This window comes from Cyprinus carpio, chromosome B3 (assembly GCF_018340385.1).
Source record: "Cyprinus carpio isolate SPL01 chromosome B3, ASM1834038v1, whole genome shotgun sequence".
In the NCBI taxonomy this organism is placed as follows: Eukaryota; Metazoa; Chordata; class Actinopteri; order Cypriniformes; family Cyprinidae; genus Cyprinus; species Cyprinus carpio.
The window spans coordinates 11648123-11668217 of NC_056599.1; positions in this window are offsets into that span (position 1 = coordinate 11648123).

Consider the following 20095-nt stretch of genomic DNA (forward strand, 5'->3'; position numbering starts at 1 on the left):
TATTATTATATTTTTTTCTCTTATATTCATGAAAGTGTACATTACCATTCATTTGTTTGTTGTATGATTTTTAATTGTAAACACATCTCCTTCCGAGGTCCACAGAAGAAAGACAGTCATACAGGTTTGGAACAAAGTGAAGGTAAATAAAGGGATTTCATTTCCTGAACTATTGCTTTAAGGTAGAGATGTCTGTCTAATCAACACTCTCAGGGACCTTGAGACACAAAGCCACTCAAACAAACCCTGCAAAACCAACACACAGACACAAAAGAACTCCATTATTAATGTGCCATCACATGCATCTCAACACACAGATGAATGCCGTAATCCTGTCTCTTTAGAGCCTGAACATAAGCTTTCTGACAAACATGTCACAAGATTAGACATTTAAAATTAATTTCTTAATGTGCAGGAAAATACTTTATGTCTGCATTTGTGTTATCATTAGTTATATTTTAATTTATTTTTTAAGTTGCATTTAAGTGTCATTGCTTCAAAATACAAGCTATATATATATATTTTAATACAGATATTTTTATATTATTATTATATTCAGGAACGACAACAACAAAAACATTCTTTGTCGTAATCATAAACATCATTAGGGTGCTCTGGGTGGTTGCTAGGTAGTTTCTTACTGGTCCAAGTCAGCAACGACAACAACAAAAACATTCTTTGTCGTAATCATAAACTTCATCATAATGCACTCAGAAATATTTAGGAAAAAAATCAAGATTTATATATATGAATTGCATATAAAATTTCCAGCCATTTGCATTACAGTTTAGAGGTAATAAAACATTATTATATTTTTTTGTTAATTTATGTACTATTCGTTTATGTATGACTGACAAATATGTATCACATTAGATTTATTTGTTTATGTTAAAAATGTTCAATCCAAACTCATGGAAATTTTACATGCAATTAAAATACACAAACCTTAAAATTAGGGTGTAACATTTTTGGCTCAAAATGCATGGTCGTCAATAGAAAAAGCTTATTTCGTCATTATGGCATCCACCAGCAGGGACACTGCTAACCAGCCAAATCTTGACCTCTGGTCTTCATCAGATCACACATGTGTGTTTCTAATCCTGTGGTAATTATATTATACATGTGTTTGTGTGTTTTGGCCTCTCTCCGATCTGAACTATTGGAAATCAATAGTAGTGGAATCAGCCAATCAGAGGCCATTAGCGCCACAGGATCCTTTAATTTCTTCTTCTCTCTCTTACACAGTCATCTGCTGATCACTCATTTTCTCCCTCCATCACTGCAGGGGTCAGAGGTCAGCTGTGCCAGTCGTGTACATGTGCACCTGTGTGAGAGATAGGTGAAGGAGGAGTTTATTTATAGATCCGCTCAGGTAGAGTCGACAGGGAGGAAAACAGGTAAGAATTGATCTGTTTACATGAGGGTCATGAGTGAAGAACGACCTCCAGCAGCACAGAGAGAATGTAACACTAAAACATCAGGACGTGCTATAGTAAAACCACACTACAGAATGATATTATTGCACCTTCCGGTCAATGACTACATTTTGCTAGCCATGAACATGTTTCACTAGCCATTGAGCGGTTTTTTTTTCTTGCATTATTTCTTTAACATCTGTTAATAAAACATCGTTATTTAACATCAGTTAAGTAAATATAGTTATTTTACCTGATATACTATTTTATTTTTATATTTTATGTTTTCATTTTAACTTAATTTAAAGGTTTTTTTTTTTTATTTTTTTTTTTTGGTTTATTTAGTTTTATTTATTTTGGTACTTCAAACAAAAATAAGAAATGTTGCCTTGGCATCTAGCTGAAACAAAATAAGTAAAAGTTTTATATTATTATTATTATTATTATTATTAATTTTAAGCTTATTTAAATATGTACCATTTTAAATAAAATATGTTTTTAAATATTTTATTTTATGTCAGTTAATTTTTTATTTTATTTTAAGACATGACAATCATTCTCTCTCTTATTTTACTCTCTCTCTCTCTCTCTCTCTCTCTCTCTCTCTCTCTATATATATATATAGTTAAAAAGTTTTTTTTATATATATTTATAATATTTTTGTAAGTGTCTTCTGCTCACCAAGGCTGCATTTATTTGATCATAAATATAGTAAAAACTGTAATATTGTGAAATATTTAGACAATTTAATAGGACTGTTTTCTATGTGAATGTGTTGTAAATTGTAATTTATTCCTGTGATCAAAGCTGAATTTTGAGCATCATTACTCCAGTCTTCAGTGTCACATGATCCTCCAGAAACCATTCTAATTTGCTGATTTGCTGCTCAAGAAACATTTCTGATTATTATCAATGTTGAAAAGAGTTGTGCTGCTTCATATTTTTATGGAAACTGTGATACATTTTATTTTCAGGATTCACAGATGAATAGAAAGATTAAAAGAGGAGCATATATTTGAAATAGAAATCTTTTGTAACAATATAAATGTCTTTACTGTCACTTTTGATCAATTTAATGCATCCTTGTATACTTTTATATTATATATTGCATACACATCACAAAAATAAAAAAAAATAAAACAAATTTAATTCAAGTCAGTCAGTAGATACTATGTAAACGCAAAGTACTGCGGCCCTGTGTTGTGTTATGAATTGAATTATGACATGTCATAGCACAATGAAATCAAGCTTGCTTAGCCAGAAGCATTTGTGTTCACTTACTTGTGTAGAGTATATTTCAGGCCTCGCTCTCAATAAAAGAAGCTGCGGAGAATAAACAACAGGGGAAGGTGATGCATGACAGCAGGAATGTTTTATTTCAGCTTGATGGTTGTTTCTGAAGAGCTCTGACGGAGCTGCCAGTGAAGTTACAAAGGGACAGACAGTCAGGAGATGTCATCATCTGTTTTCGTAAAGAGAAGTGCTCTTCATGAGACAGTCTGTTGTATCCGCAGAGACTCCAGCGGCTTTGTTTCACAACCAAGGACTCGGATCTCAAGAGACGTTTAAAGGCAAAAATCAAAAAAGAGTAATGATAAAAAACTACATAATGACACCAAGCAAAAAAACAACAACAATGACACACACACACAAAAAAAAAAACATAAAAAGACAGAAAAAAGTGTCCCATGATTCTTTTCTCTGGTTTCAAGAGTGTCTGGTGACATTAGGTTTATTGTTCTTTCCAGGACAAGGACGACGCAGCATTCAGTGAATGTGTCTTCAGAGGATCGTACAGAGAGTGTAGAGCTTCCTGAAGGACTTAGATGGGCCGCATGAACAAAATCACATCCAGTATCACTCATTTTATCTCAGGATATATATATATATATATATATAATATATATATATATATTATATATTGCTGTCTGGAAATTCAATGGTAAATATAATAAGTAACCATGTAGTGATGCCTTTTTTGCATAATCCAGTTAATGAAAATGGCTTCATCTCTATTTTTTATTGTTTTATTCTTTTACGTGGAATTTGCTGGACACAAGCCAAAAGATTAGATTGCAGTAAATGCATGGTGTGTCTGATATTAGTGCAAAACCTAAATATATGTGCCTCAGTAAACCATAATTTCTATGAATAGTGTGATTTTAAACCCTAAAACATGCATAAGTATGTATGTGTATATATACACACACACACACACAAATAAATAAATACACACACACACTCGCACACATATTAATTTCGATTTACTTATTGCCAACATGCATATTTTAAAAAAATAAATAAATAGATGTGTGTTGAGGTCATCATAGTGGGTATGAGTTTTCTGATAATTCAAATTAATTATTAGTTATTCATTGGGTTAGTTATTAATTAGCATCTTTATCTCCACTCTATTCAAACAGGAACTGAAACTACTTGGAAGAAAAAAGTTTGTTACAGTAATGCTAAAATGCTCAGTGAATATTTACAATCTGAATACATGCTTGGCCAATCATTCACATGCACATTCTTGTTGAAATATGCATCTGGTCTCAGTTTTTGTTAGGCACAAAACACTTGTGTTCAGGTTTCCTCCGGTGAGTAATTAAACAGCATTCAGCTCTCTTTAACATGAAAACAACATTCAGTCCGCTGAGTAAACTGAGCTTCAGTCCCGCAACATCCCGCTAACTGCTCTCTTTCCACGTCGCTCTTTATAAATGCACACATTCCCACCACCGGGGTTTTGTATTGTGTTCTTTTATTAGCAGAAGAAAGCGTATTTCAAAGGCTTTCAATAAAGTCACAGTGTCAGGATAAAGAGCACATGTTCAGTCCAGAGAGAGAGTGTTTTCTGTTCGTGTTTTCCCTTCGGGATCTACAATGAAGAACAACAAGCGCTCAGATGAGTTTTCCCGGCGGGCACATCCTCGCAGTCATTTCTCTTTGCCTTTGCCGCTGACCTTGAGTCCTGCTGAGCTTTGAAATGCAGCTTTATCTGACTGAAAAACACTGCTTTTGGAGATAGTTTCCATGAGGGGGGATTGAAGTAAAAATGAAAATGAACATCATCTGGTTGTTTTGATGGTGTAAATTAGTGTAAAATGTGATAATTGTGTGCCTTTTCTTGTTCAAGAAAGTTCTGAGCAAGTATCCTGCTGAAATCTTTCTAGCTCTTGAGCTTTTTGGGAGCTTGTGTGAAAATTGCATCATGATTTTTGTGTGTGCAACAAGGTCCTGTGATGGCACCCCCTTTATTCATCCCCTGCATTTCATGTGTTTTCCTCTCATATAAAGGCAAAATCCACTCTGAGTTCCTCCTGCTGCTGTCTGAGGCCTTTCTTTGTCTCTCAAGGTTATCAAACACTTACACAGGATGAGAGCTCCGGTCTCAGTACACGACACACAAAACATAACCAAACAAAACATCTCTCAGACAAATAAATACAAAAGAGAAGCACTTCCACAGAAAGTTAAAGGATGTGTCAAGGTTTTCAGAATAAACAGATGTGGAGGGTCTGCTGCTCTTTCCACAATATTTTGCTAGTAAAATCGGATTAGATATGCATATTTTATTGATCTGATAAAACAAAAATGTTATATCTTAGAGGCTGTTAGACACCTTAAGGCAAGATAGCACTACTTAATATGGAAACTAAAAGATAGCCCCATAATTAATCACAGTAAGACTTTAAAGTTTTTAGATGTGTTATTTCTAAATATGCAAATAAGACAATATCTAATTACTGGCACATTTTGAGAAAACATCTTTAAAGATTTGTATTTGAACTGAAAGCTATGTATGCACATAGATAAAGTGTAAAATAAACAGTTAAAAGTGTTTTTAGGATGTTTTCTTCCAACTAGTCTGAAGGAAGACGTTATGAAGACCAAAATCTAAATTGTCTTGACTTAAGTACATCAAAACTTGCTGTTTTTCTTGTTAATACACGTGTTTGGTTAACAATGATGGGTTTATTTGATTAATTTAGTTATTTATGGGTTTAAATTGATTTGAGGTGAAATTATTATATGAGAGGAAAGATAGAGTGGCGTGATTTGAACAGCCCCTGCTAGCTAATGCTACAGCTTAGCATCATTATATAGGCCTACAAATATTTAACCACAGAATTTTGACCAATCAGAAGCAATCTGGAAATAGGTATGGGCTATATACATTATCTTTATAACCTACATAATATATATAAAATGTATATCAAGTAAATATTAACAGCTAAATAAATTGTTTTTCCATATTAGCGCCATTTTATATTTTACGCTATTGAGCTGTTTAATTTAATTGGTATTGTATGTTTATTGGGACATTGCACTTAATAATGGTATCAAATACATTTTTTCTCACTGTGTATGTACTCAGAGAATTGAAAACCCAAAACTTAGCAGTCTGGCAACTACCGCCATCAAACATCAAACTTTTAAAAAAAATCAAAGGAGGAGACGCGTCTTTTCAAGCTCCAGCACATCACACTTGAGAAACAGCCAGCTGACAGACTGACTTTGAGCAGAGGTCACTTTTTAAAAGTTTGTTTGAGGGATTCCAGCAAAGCTCCCTTTTTCCCCCCCGTCCCGCAGGAAACCCCAGAGGCTGGAGCGGTGTCGGGGTTAGGATACGCCCCAGTGCTTTATATTAATGGTGACTTTGGAGCTCTTAATGCTGATTCTCAGGGTTACAGCCCCCCAGGCGCCCACTGAGCAGAATATGGAAAGAGAGATGGGAGATTGAGGTGGTAAAAAATCCATTTCCACCCGCCATCCACCCTTCCTGGTCACCAGGGTCCCTCTCGCTCTCTCCCACTCAAGGTGAACTGAGCACGGGGTCTGTCAGTGTTGACCCCGTCACTAATGATTTCAAATGATGGTCTCACACTGGAAACAATAATGACATCACCTCTGTCTCTCTCTCTCGATCAGAGAGGGCACCTTTATTCATCGGCAGGTTGCCATGACGCCCGCTGGGAGAAAAAACAAGTGCGCTGTCTGTGATCAAGGGCTCGAATGCCCCCCACCCGCACACAGGGCACCATTCATTAAACGCTGCGCTATTCGTTACTGAGCTTTCCGTTATCACTTCGATGACATTAGCTGGAGGAACGTCTTGCCGATATATCCTCCAGCACTGGTCACTCAGAGATGGGTTCGCTTTGAAAAATGGCTGCGTTTCATGTGGCTTTTAAAAGCAAAGTTTCACTGCAGTGTGAGAGAAAATGCCGCCACTATAACTTTGGGCGGGTTTATGTATATTTGTCAATATGTATATTGCCTTCATTCATGCCAAATCCAAGCTGAACAAATTTCTCCACTAAAATAATAATTTTTAAAACTGTATTGCTTTCCTAGCCCAGCAAACACACGTTTCTCTAACGTTAGTTTTTGGTTCCCGTTTGGTTATTTTTTGGGAACGTTAGAATAACATTTGGGAATGTTAGGGGAATGTTGGAATAACATTCTACAAACCAAAAACTAACGTTATGGGAACTTTAAGAAACCTTTCCTGGCTAACCAAAAACAAACCATAAAAACTAACGTTCTGAGAACCAAAAATTGTTACGTGGGTAGGCTACTTTTTATACGAACAATTGACAAAGAAATTAATTGGTACATGTCATAGTTTGATGAATTATCATTAAATTAAGCAATACGGCATGATGTCATGTTCTGTTCCTTGTGGTGTCTGAATATTTCACACGCTTGCCCCAACACAAGAAGTTCTCGCACATGCACATAATCACATAAGAGTTGTGAGTTTGTGGTGATGATGAAAAGACCATACGCCCCTGTTGAAAAATAGGCTAATATGCTACTTTAGTTATTTTGCCTTTAATGTAAATAAACGTGTAAACAATATACTTGCTCTTGTGAATTAATTTTGATGTTAATTACATTGTGCGAGCTGTCTCTTTAATACCGTATGGTTTATATACATGTTGCTGCTGATTGGGCTAACAAGAGAAAACGTATTTCAAACCCGGTTGCACAACATTTCCAGGAAACATGTCGTTCAAACCGGAAACTGTGGCAAAACGGTGCACACCGGTTTGAACTTGAACTTGCCCCAGGTAATCTCTTGTCTTATCTCTTTTAAAGTCAAAGTCCCGCCCCATATGTCTGGGGCAGCATCTCAGGCTTATCTCGACGCGTGTGTTTGTGTTTGATAGTTGTAGCCTTGAATTCATTTTTCATAGCATGCAAATTGGGAAGCATCATCTGCCTGTGTTAACTCTCGTAGTGCTCACTTGACTAGTAATAATGCTGTTTTAATGACAGATGTGGAGCAGGTGTTGCAGTTGTTGTTATGGAAACTGAGATGATGCTAAACTTCATACAGCCCGACTAATATTAGTAGATTTAAAGCAAAGCGTGAACTGGACGATGTGAGAAGAACTTAAGATGTCATTTACAAGTAGCCTACTTTATTGATTTTGCTTTTAAATAACTAATTACTGCACAATTATATAGCCCATAATTTGCCTTATCTCTGAATGGTTTTTGACATGTTTCAGCACACAATGCTACGTTAGTATTTCATATTTCACTCTAAAATAAAATAAATTAAATGTAATAATTTAGTGAAATATGATTATGACTTTGTTTGAGTTATGATCTACAAAATATGTTTAAATGAAATAAAGCCTATTTTTAATTGCTTCTTTCTTTCTTTCTTTCTTTCTTTCTTTCTTTCTTTCTTTCTTTCTTTCTTTCTTTCTTTCTTTCTTTCAAAATCTCTGCCCCCAATTCTTATTACTGAACTGTGTCTGGAATTTTGAGGATGTAATTTCATTATTCTCATTGTTGATCCTTATGCCTTTGTTATTATTATTGTATATAATATTTAAAAATAATACTTTTACAGTTACTTAAAATTACCCAATGCATTTTTTGTAAATATATATATATATATATATATATATATATATATATATATATATATATATATATATATATTATATATATTGCATTTTTTAGTTATGATAATTTGGAGGTAAAATGTGTTTAGTTGTCATTAAAATAATATTGCAGTGTGATTAAAAAAAGAGAGAGAAAAAAGAACACTAAAAAAAGATATTTTTTTTCCCTCAGATTTTAGGGTGTACATATGACCTGGGCATGTTTTTGACAAGTTTCATGAAAGTCAGTGATGTGCATGTAATTCTGTCTGTCAGTCATTCCTGTTAGTCTGTGCCAGCAGCTCAATGGTGGACCGTGACCATGACCATGACCATGAAATTCATTTCTCTCTGCATGTGTTCAGATGGTTGTGATCAGCGTAACGTACATGTGAAGCACTTATGACTCTATCGTTCGGTTCAGATGCCTCCTGAAGAGAAAAAATATCACTGAAACTCACCTGCTCTGAAAACACAGCATTATGCCTGACAGCTTCGATTTCATGACTCCAAGTCCAGACAAAATGAAGCTGCGTGTGTGAGGGAGAGAAATGCATTGGCAGTCTATCAGCATCCATCATTGTAGACGATCAGCATAAAGTCTAGTCAATTTGCAGCTTATTTTGGTCAAAACAAACTGTAAATTAAACTAATTTTAGTTGCTTTTTGTTTACTTGATTGGTGTTCCGACAGCTTTTTTTATTTTTATTTTTTATGTGCCCCTACTAGTGTTTGTCTGGCAGCATCTCATGTTTAAAAAGATGTAAAAACACATGACCTTTGGATGCATGTGACTTTCCATGATGACCATGTGACCTTTCAGCTTGCAGCTCATTTTTATCTGCTACAGACACGGCTACAGATGGCAGTAAATCAGATCCCATTTCAGTTCGGAGCTGAAATGAAAACTTCCTGCTCCCATTAGTGACACTCACGTGGTGTTTGCATACTTTATCACAGATGACGTGAATGCAATATTTGTCAAATACACAACATTTCAGAAAAATTTTCATGAGTTTTTAGATACTGCTTAATACAGCGGCATATTTTCAAGAATAAATTTCATCATAGTCATATACTATTTAAATACTAATCAAGTCGGACAAAATTTCTAACCGGCATGCACTGCTTCAAGTCAGATTGTGATCGATTTGCATGGCGCCGCATGAAGTCGAACGCATCTATTGTAATAGCCGCATCAGACACTGACGTAAATGAACACAAAATCACATGGTTTCCATGGATATGTAAGGCCTTATGAAATCCTTTTGATATTTCCCAATGTCAGTTTATTTTTTTTTCCCCAAGTTCTGGATTCTGTTTCTGTATTCACTTGGTGGAAACACTTTTTAATCTCAGACTTTTTCATCACAGAATCAGACTCTTTTTTTTTTTAATCTCATAATTTTGACTTTTTATCTCATAATTGTGATTTACCAAAGCACTTTTTTTTTCTTACATGGTGGAAATATGCCTCAGCACACATGAGTTCTCAAAGCTAACAGAGAGAAATCAGCACTCGATTTGGGCTGATACCATTCCTCTGATGTGACTCTCTCACAGCTCACAGGGAAAATCTCTGGGTCTGTTCTGAAACTTCGGCGTCCAGGTATTGTTTGAGCAGCGTTCTGACAGGTGCTGTTGAATATTCATCTGCTGAAAGATTTTCCTGCCCACAATCAAGCTCAATATGCTCTAGTCCCGCTTCTGTCAATCACAGACACCCCAAATGAGCTGCGCCGCTCGCTGGTCATGAAAATTCATAAAACGCTGAGACTGTTCCTCACCCCAATCCGCTGAAGGTCAGAGGGATTTGGACGTGTGTGTGCGTGCGCATCCGCAGATTCTCCTGGTTTATAGTTCAGATCAGTTTCAGTGAGGTCACACAATAGTGTTTCCATCAGGATTCGCTTTTTGGGAGCATTAAAGGGGTCATATGATGCGATTTAAATTTTTCCTTTCTCTTACAAGCTCTTGGTGCATGAGGAAGATCTGTAAAGTTGCAAAGACTAAAGTCTCAAATCCAAAAAGATATTCTTTATAAAAGTTAAGACTCTGCCACACCTGCCTAAAATGGCTCATTCAAACACGCCCCACATATCTACGTCACTATGTGGAAATATTTGCGTAATGCCGCCCAAATGTTCACACAAAGAAAAACGCGTGGTTTCAGTAACCGTGTACTACTGTAAGTATGTTTTGTTATTAAAGTATTTACTATTGACTGTTGAAATGCAGAATTTTTGTGCATCGTGTGTGTGTTAGAGGCTGACACTCCCGCGGGATTGAAATCAAAATCACTATTAATCACGGGACTGGGGGAGGGGACAGGAAAAAAATGTCAGTGGGAGTGGGCAGGACCGGGATTCGTAATAACACTTTAATCCCCAACTTTACACACAAATATAGCCTAACTTTTAAATAAATAAACTATAAACTGTAGGCCTATATTTTAACTTTGAACTCAATTCTAATTGCTCTGTCTCTTTATGCTCTTCTCCTGTTTGCATTGGTGTGGCTGGTTAAGTGAATGACATACGCGTTGCGGACAGATTGTTAATGGCTGGTCTATGTGGTAATACAGTAGCCTGCATCGGGCAGGACATCCAAAAGCCCACCTATCATTCATTGACCTCAAATATAGCTTTTCATCTAAAAGATGTATGTAGTAACAACTTTACATGGCCGCTCAATCTAATATTAACCTACAGAAATGTGCGCTATTGAAGTGTGTGTCGAAACTGAACAGCAGCATGCTCACAGAAGGACAGATGGAGGCACCGGTGTTCTAACTTGCTCTTAAAATATTCCATAATTTTTGGTCATACAGATAAAAGTACTAAATCTTTTGAATCCGTAAAGACTCTATGTTTATTTGTGTGCACTCAGAATAACAACGAAATGTTGCGCTTCTGTAAAATAATTAAAGCAAAGAAGATGCGCTTTCTGCCATCTCGTTCATGTGAACTTGAGTGAGAAACTTCGAAACTCTGTGTATGAAAAATAAATCTATAGAGAGTGAAATGTCTACTTTCAAATTAAAAAAAAAATTAAAATAGAAAACGTCTGTGTTAGCATGGATGATTTACATGAAATTTAATTTGTGTGCAATGCACAATGTGCATTGTTAAGTTGGCTTTCAGTTCAATAAAATAACAAAAAACTACATTTTGGATTTTTATTCAACTAAATAAAAAATGCAATCATCACAACATTATTTTCACACTAAAACACACATACCCTCCAAAAAAAAAAAAAAAATGCACAAAAAAAAATAATACAACACGGGAGTGGGAGGGAACGGGAGTCATTCTTCTAGGATTGGGACGGGATTTTCCGACAGTTTTTTGGTGGGATTGGGGCGGGATGGGATTTTTTTTGTGGGAGTGGGACGGGAGAGATTTTAAAATCCACTCCCATGTCACCCTCTAGTGTGTGTGTGTGTGTGTGTGTTTGTGTGTGTGTGAGAGAGAGAGAGAGAGAGAGAGAGAGACAGAGAGAGAGAAGAGAGAGAGAGAGAGAGAGAGAGAGAGGCAGAGTCACACAGTGGAGTCAGCTGTCTTAACCGTCTGTGGCTTGTGTACTGCAAACACATACGAGCTTCATCACTGTGTCTGTCATGCGACTCTGTTCCCCTATCGGGCTTGAACTGATGGTAAAACTAAGGACATTATTAACTGTCTTTACATTTATTTTTAAAGATGAAGCTCACGATTATGGAAAGGGGCATTTCCGACGAGCGCTTGTGGTGTTCGGCCAATCACAATGCACTGGGTCAGTTGGCCAATCAGAGCAGACTGCGCTTGTCAGAAGGAGGGACTTTGTAGAAACCGATGCGTTTGAGAGAGGTGGGGCATAGAGGACCTACAATAATGTACAGTATTTAAAAAACATATTCTGTTACACCAAATAATAATCTTTAAAAAAGCATCATATGACCTCTTTAAACCTGGCTAAACAATGACAATACTGTTTTCCCCCTAAACATTGTTTCATAAATTTGTAAATGCATTCCGCTTTAATTTTTTTCTAACCTTCCAAAACTGCATGTTTAACTGTTTTCAAAAAGATCATATAAGACAGTAATGTAACAGTAAAGTAATTCATTTAGTCTTAATAAATAGTGAGTTGTTTGAGCCCATTGTGCAAATTGTCCGACCAATTCTGAACTCTCAATTCAGACTGATTCAATTGATGTGATTCATCAGCATGAATCAAGTGATTCGTTCATGAACCAGACAGAGCTCTATATATGTATGTTCATTTAGTTCATTAAGACAATGTTATAGAAAGTTGTATTTACTATTTATCTTCAGTATATTATTTGTCAAATCCAGTCTGTCTCTTTCTTCACATGTAAATCACAAGTCCTCAACTCAGATAAAATATCTACACTATGGTTAAAATTCTCGAATAATTAAGGATTTAAAACAATTTAAAATTTTAAATTAAAAACAACTCTTTTAAAATGCAAAAAATTTCCTAATATTGCTGTATTTTACTGTATTTGAATGAAATAAATGCAGCTTATATGAGCAGAAGAGACTTCTTTCTTTCAAAAAAAAATGTAAACATTGTTAATTGTTCCAATCTTTTAATGTAGTGTACACACACACACATAAGTGATGCAATGCTGCTGCTGAACAGAACATCCTGTAACGCAGCCACACACACACTGAGGCTGTGAGGACAGCTGATCATTTATTTGCTGTCCTCTGATATCTGTTATCTCTTGTTCAGCTTGTTCGCTCCTGTCTGAACCTGCTCGCTCGACACGTCTGACCTCAGATCAGTCTTTATCAGAGATCACACTGTTCCCTCTCTGTTAGTCTCTCATTCTCAGCCGTTTCAAGAGACTCTGATCCTCACAGACAAAAAGCTGTCACTGTGATTTTTGTACCTTATTTTACCCCTAAAAGGTGCATATTAATATCTTATAGACACGTATTAGTTTCAAAGTGTACATTTTAGTACCTAAATGTTAAATTATAGCTCATTAAAAGCCACTGTGACAGCTTTTGTATCTGTTTATCTGAGAGTGTAATTGCTTTATTTCTGCTGCTTCTGACAGGCAAATGTGTTCATAACAGCATCTTCGTTTGTGTTCTTTCAAGTTGTCTTAATTTCTGTCATTTCTAATAGATTTTTGTTAGTTTTCAGAGTTTTTTCTAATCTAAATTTGTCATCTGTAATTAAATTCTGAGTGTGTGTAAATGTGCGGTGAACTTTGGCACCAGTTTGTTTTTGATTAAAAATGTAAGGCAGCAATTAAACTTACACTTATTTTTTTTTTTTAAATGTTGCAGTGCTTTCAAACAACCGAAGACTTAATTAATTTCTAGAAATCTATTTTATTTATTTTTTTATTTAATTCCTATATATATCCAGGTTTTCAAAGACATAGGAAATAACAGCAGTAGTTGTTTTATGGAACAGAATAAGAAATATAATGTCTGCCTGTAAAGTTTACATTTTGACTATTTTAGCCTATTTTTAAAGCTGGTTTAGTTTATTTGAAGTAATTTGAAGCCATTTTGTGGCCCCCTTTGAAGTTGCTGAGGCCTCATAAAAACTCATTTAATTTGTTACTTTATTTTTTGTTACATTAAATGAAAGAAAATTTAATATATTAAAAAGTGATAATTTTATTTCTACTAGTTGCCAAGGCAACATTTCTTATTTTTGTTTACAGTGCTTTAAGCTGAAGCACTAAAATAACTAAAATGAAATACACCAATAATAATAATAATAATAAATAAATAATAAAAATAAAACATGTCTATGGTAAAGAGTTATCATAATGCAAGTAATGTATGCTTTTTGTCATAACCCACCTATTATTTTATATAATAATTATTAAAACAAAAAAATAAATGCTATTTTTTATGATTATGATGATTATTGTTGTTGTTAAATAAATAATTAAATAATTACAATTTAAATTTAAATTAAAAAAAATATAAAAGATGTGCCAGCTGGCATTAATGATGGGAAATGCAAACAGACAGCTAGATAGAAATACAATAGATGGTTCATGACCAGATCTGAAAATGAATCATTGTTGAATTTTGTTTGAGACCGTTAGCACTAATAAATGAGATATGCTTGAGCACACTTGTATATTCCACTCCATCTGATTTCAGATTTACTTTGTTCTCTAAGATGGTCAAGCGGGCAGTTCTTGGTCAGAACCGGCTGTGATCTGGACCAGACTGGACTGGACCTGCACAGGACTCTTGACTGTTTCTGTCTCTCCATCAGTGAGTGAGAGCTGAGCACGGCTGAGATGTCGTTACAGAGATCCAGTGTCTGGCTGCAGATCTGACGATCAGAGTGCTCGTTTGAGAATGTTTGCTAACGAACGTGTCTGTAATTAGTGTCTGTGATCACTTGGCTGTTTCTCACACATCCACAGAGACACGACGCCGCTGGAGTTACACTGAGTGTGTTTACATGGACAACAAAACCCTTATTTAAAAAGCTCATTTACATTCATGCATTTAGCAGACGCTTCTGTCCAAAATCAAGCTGAGGGCAATAATTTATGTGTGCAGGCAGGTGTGCTTAAACTGATTTGACCTTTACTTGGTAAAATAACACTGTTTAAGGTTTATACAAGACATTGGCAAGGCAAGTTTATTTATATAGCACATTTCATGCACAATAATAATTCAAAGTGCTTTACATAAAAGGCAAAATAATCATGAAAAAAAAATCACAAAAGTAAAACAAGGAATTTAAAAACTTTGAAAATGATTTAAACATTTATTTAAAATGAATTTAAAACAGTTAAAAATAGAAAATGATTTTACATAAAATACAGTGAATACATAAAATACAGTGCAATCAGTTCGGACATCGCACAGTGCTCATTCAATAAATGCACAGCTAAACACATGAGTTTTGAGTCTATATGTAAAAGTGGCTAGTGTTTTAACACATCTGATCTCTTCTGGAAGCTGGTTCCAACTGCAGGTGGCATAATAACTAAAAGCAGACTCCCCTTGTTTTGCCTGAACCCTTGGTATTTCTAAATGACTCGATCCTAATGATCTGAGTAGCCTGTCAAGTTTATATTCAGTGAGCGTATCTGCAGTGTATTCAGGTCCTAGGCCATTATGTGATTTATAAACGAGTAAAAGTACTTTAAAATCAATCCTAAATGTAACTGGAAGCCAGTGTAAGGACCTGAGGACTGGTGTGATATTGCCCAGATGTTCTGGTTCTAGTCAGAATCCTGTCAGCAGCGTTCTGGATGAGCTGCAGCTGTCTAATTGTCTTTTTGGGAAGGCCGGTGAGGAGACCATTACAGTAGTCCACCCTGCTGGTGATAAAGGCATGAACAAGTTTCTCCAAGTCTTGACTGGAAACAAAACATCTAAATGATAGTATGCTGATTTAGTTACTGCTTTGACATGACTACGAAACTAAGGTATATCTCCAGAATCACACCAAGGCCTAGAGTCAAGGTATGCATTCACCTTGAGAACTTCATCTTTGTTTCCAAATGCAATGACTTTTTTCAGTTTTTTCCTTGTTTAACTGATGAAATTTCTGGCACATCCACCTGTTAATTTCATCAGTGCATTGGCAGAGGGAGTCAATGGGGCTGTAGTCATTTGGCAATAAGGCTAGGTAAATCTGGGTATCATCAGCATAGCTGTGATAGGCAATTTGGTTCTTTCTCATTATTTGACTTAGTGGGAGCATATACAGGCTAAAGAAGAGCGGTGCAAGAATTGAGCCTTGTGGGACTCCGCATGTCATGGACGTCCATCTAGACTTATGCTCTCTTATACTCACATAATAACCTCTCCCTTCTAAGTATGACCTGAACCTTTTGAGTATCATCCAAGAAAGCCCAACCCAGTTTTCTGGTCTCTCTAGTAGTATTTTATGATCGACAGTGTCAAATGCAGCACTGAGATCTAATAATACCAGCACTGATATTTTGCCAGAATCAAAATTCAAGTGAATATCATTTATTATCTTAATGAGCGCTGTCTCTGTGCTGTGATGCTGTCGGAAACCAGATTGAAAATTGTCCAGGTATCCATTTGAGTTTAAGTATTTGTTCAGCTGATTAAAAACTACCTTTTCTATAATTTTGCCTGTAAAAGGAAGATTTGATATTGGTCTATAATTGCTCAAAATGGTGTTATAAAGATTGCTCTTTTTCAGCAGGGGCTTAACAACTGCAGTTTTCAGGGAGTTTGGAAATGTCCCAGAAAGAAGTGAGGCATTCACCACTTCTAAGAGATTTGCTTCTAAACAGTTAAGCACACTTTTGAAAAAAAGATGTGGGAAGTGTGTCTATATAGTAGGCTTCAAAAATAGACATAGTATCTTTTTGATATTGTGGCCAAATCTGTCTGACTTCTGCATTACTTGAGGATGTGTTAATTGCCTTCCCGATATTGTTGATCTTCTCAGAGAAGAATGAAAGCAAACTCATTGCATTTGCTGTCTGAGAGCATTTCACTGGGAATCTGACTTGGGGGGTTTGTCAGTCTCTCAACAGTGGCAAAAAGAGTGCGAGTGTTGTTTAAGTTACTGTTTATAAGGTTTGAGAAGAAACTCTGTCTAGCTGTGGCTAGTTTTACATTGAAAGCATGAAAGCTGTCTTTATAGATGCTATAGTGCATTTCAAGTTTCATCTTCTGCCACATCCGCTCGGCTTTTCTGCATTGTCTTTTCATACTCTGAACTCTTAATATTTTCATACTCTGAACTCTTAATAACATTGTTGGGTTATTAAGAAAAATGGGTGTAAAATTGTGCACTTGAACATATTCACTGTAGCAATGTACCCTTCTAATAATTATTTAAATAAATAAATGATGATGATGATTGCTGTTGTTAATAATAATAATAATAATAATAATAATAATAATAATAATAATAATAATAATAATTATAATGTTTGTTTAAATTAACATTATTATACAGGTTTAATAGATTGGAGAATGGTTTTACTAATTTGAAATACTTAAGACACCAATGATCTTTATTTAATTGTATTAATTAATTAATAATCCAGTTTGATAAATTAATGCAGTTACTAATTTTAACTACAAATAATAAAACAAGTATAAATTATTTTTAAATAATGCACTATTTAGAATTCATTTGTTTATTATTATTGTTATTATGATGATGATGATGATGATTAAATTTTAATTATTAGACAAGTCTTGAAGGTCAGAAAAAGATTTTACTAATTTGAATGGCTTATTATTATTAATACAACAGAAATTAGATAAAAGACACAAGTTTTTATTAATTACATTTAATTAAGTTTTATTATTATTATTAGTTTTAATAGTTACATAAAAAAATGATAAAATATTAATTATGTTAAAATAATTACATCTTGAATAATGCACAAGTGCATAAATAATTCCATTATTATTATTATTATTATTATTAGACAGGTCCAATAGGTTGGAGAGTGATTTGACTAATTTCAATGACTTTATACTTTTATAAATGCAACAGAAATAAAAGAGAATATAAAAGACACCAGTGATGAATAATTAATTTTATTAATTACATAGAAATATTTCAATTTGATCAATTAATAATGTATTCAAAAGATGTGCAGGCAGTTAATATTTAATGTGCAGACACACATGTTTAATCTTCACATGTCAGACAGATGTAAACTACAACAGACAGATCTGAACCCCGCAGACTGACGGAGAGTGCTGTAAACATTCAGACAGGTCCGAGCATCAGACACTAACACCTGAAATAGAATCTGAAGAGGGAAATCTGTCCTGATGGAGCACTGGACCGCAGGCTTTTACACCTCTCTCTCACCGGCCGCTGAAAGCCAAGAACACCAGCGCTAGATGAGCCCGGGATGGAAAAACACTAAATGAGGGAGAAGAGTGTGTTTGCAGAAAGCACTGTCCATTTCTGCAGCCAAATGAAACTGAAATAAAGCTAAATAAGAACTGTACATTAAAATTTTTATAAAAATGACAAAAACACAATGATTAACCCTAACCTAACCTAACCCAAACCCTAACCCTAACCCTAACTAATTAATATATATTAATAAATCTATAGTAGTAAATCTGTGATAAAATAATACCGGAGAGCTGATCTTGTATTAATGAGAAAATAAATGTAAAAGTGTCTCCTCCTCGTGTGTTGTATTTTATTTAGAAACTATTATAATATTAATAGTTTCCATTTTACTTAACGTGTTATTTTTGTTGTGTTTTGTACTTTTTATTAGTTTATATCATTCCATTATTTATTTTGTTTTCATTTGTATTTTACTATTATTTATTTACTATTAAGTAATAGTTCCACTGATATACTAATATAGTTTTATTAATATTTCAATTTTTTATGATGTTCATTTTAATTTTGCTTAATTTTTAAATGTCTATATTTACATTTTTATTTAGAGTTTCATATGTGTTTATAACATGTTTAATTATTCATATTTTGTATTTCAAGTTTAACTAGAAGAAAAAACAAGGCATAATTAAAATGCGGTTTTTATATTTCATATTTTATTTTAAGTAATGATATTTTTAGTTTTAGCTAAACTAATAACCCTGCTCCTCATGTGACGTGTTCACAGGGCACATGATGATTTTTTGAAGTTGTAAATAAAAGAAAGATTACTGAAATATTTTTTTTAATAATAAAATACAATTTGAATTAGGTTTTCATTTTTAATTCAATGTTTTTCTTGCCATGTCCTTGTAATTGTTTGTGAAATTTACTAGCGATTTCTGCTTGACAGTGGTTTCTTACACCATTTTTTTTTCAGTGTGTAAGTGATTAACTGTAAATAGTCCTATACAAACAATCTTGCATCGTTTGAGAGGAAGTGTGGAGTGATTTTGCAGCTGTAGTTTTGAGTGAGGAGCTTTTTAAGTCAAGAAACATGATAATGATGTGCTGAACTGCAGAAGAACCCTCTGTGTGTGTGTGTGTGTGTGTGTGTGTGTGTGTGTGTGTGTGTGTGTGTGTGTGTGTGTGAGACAGACAGACAGACGTTAGCTCTAGGGCACATCCAGTGTTCCTTAGTGAGCGAGGCAGTCGACAGGTTCACGGCTTCCTGCCCGAGGCCTCGCCAGAGTCTCATCAGTAATTACTTCCCATGTCACTCTACGACACGTCAACCTCCACCAGCTTAACCCGGCCTGAACCAACCTAAACCAGCCACAACCTATTCAAGCCGGCCTCAGTCCACTTCCACAAAAATGAGCTTTTTCTTCCAGTTCCCATTTTTATTATTATTATTATTATTATTATTAATTATTATTTATTATTATTAAAGGTTTACATAATGTTTTAGTAATTATGTGATGTGATTTTGCCCTTTTATTCATTTTCTTTTTTAGAGTTTTTTTATTTAGATTTGATTTATATTTATATCCATTTGAGAACACTCTGTATTTCGTTTTTTTTTTTAAATTCTCAAAATTATTTAAAGTTATCATTTTAAATAAAATATTTTTTACTATTTTATTTTGAATGAGCTTTTATTTTATTTATTTTTTCCAGTTTATGGGATAAGAATTATTTTAAAGGTTTATTTTTTCTACTCTGTAGTTTCTAATTTTTGTTTCAAGATTTTTAAAGTTTATATTCATTCATTCATTATTTCAATTAAATAAAATTATTTTTAATAGTTTTTGTTTTAGTTAAAGTCACGATGAAATCAAAATTGAGAAATCTTTTTAGTATATTTGTTTATTATATTGGTTATATACTTTATTATTTTTGTTACATTCCAGTGTTTAAGGT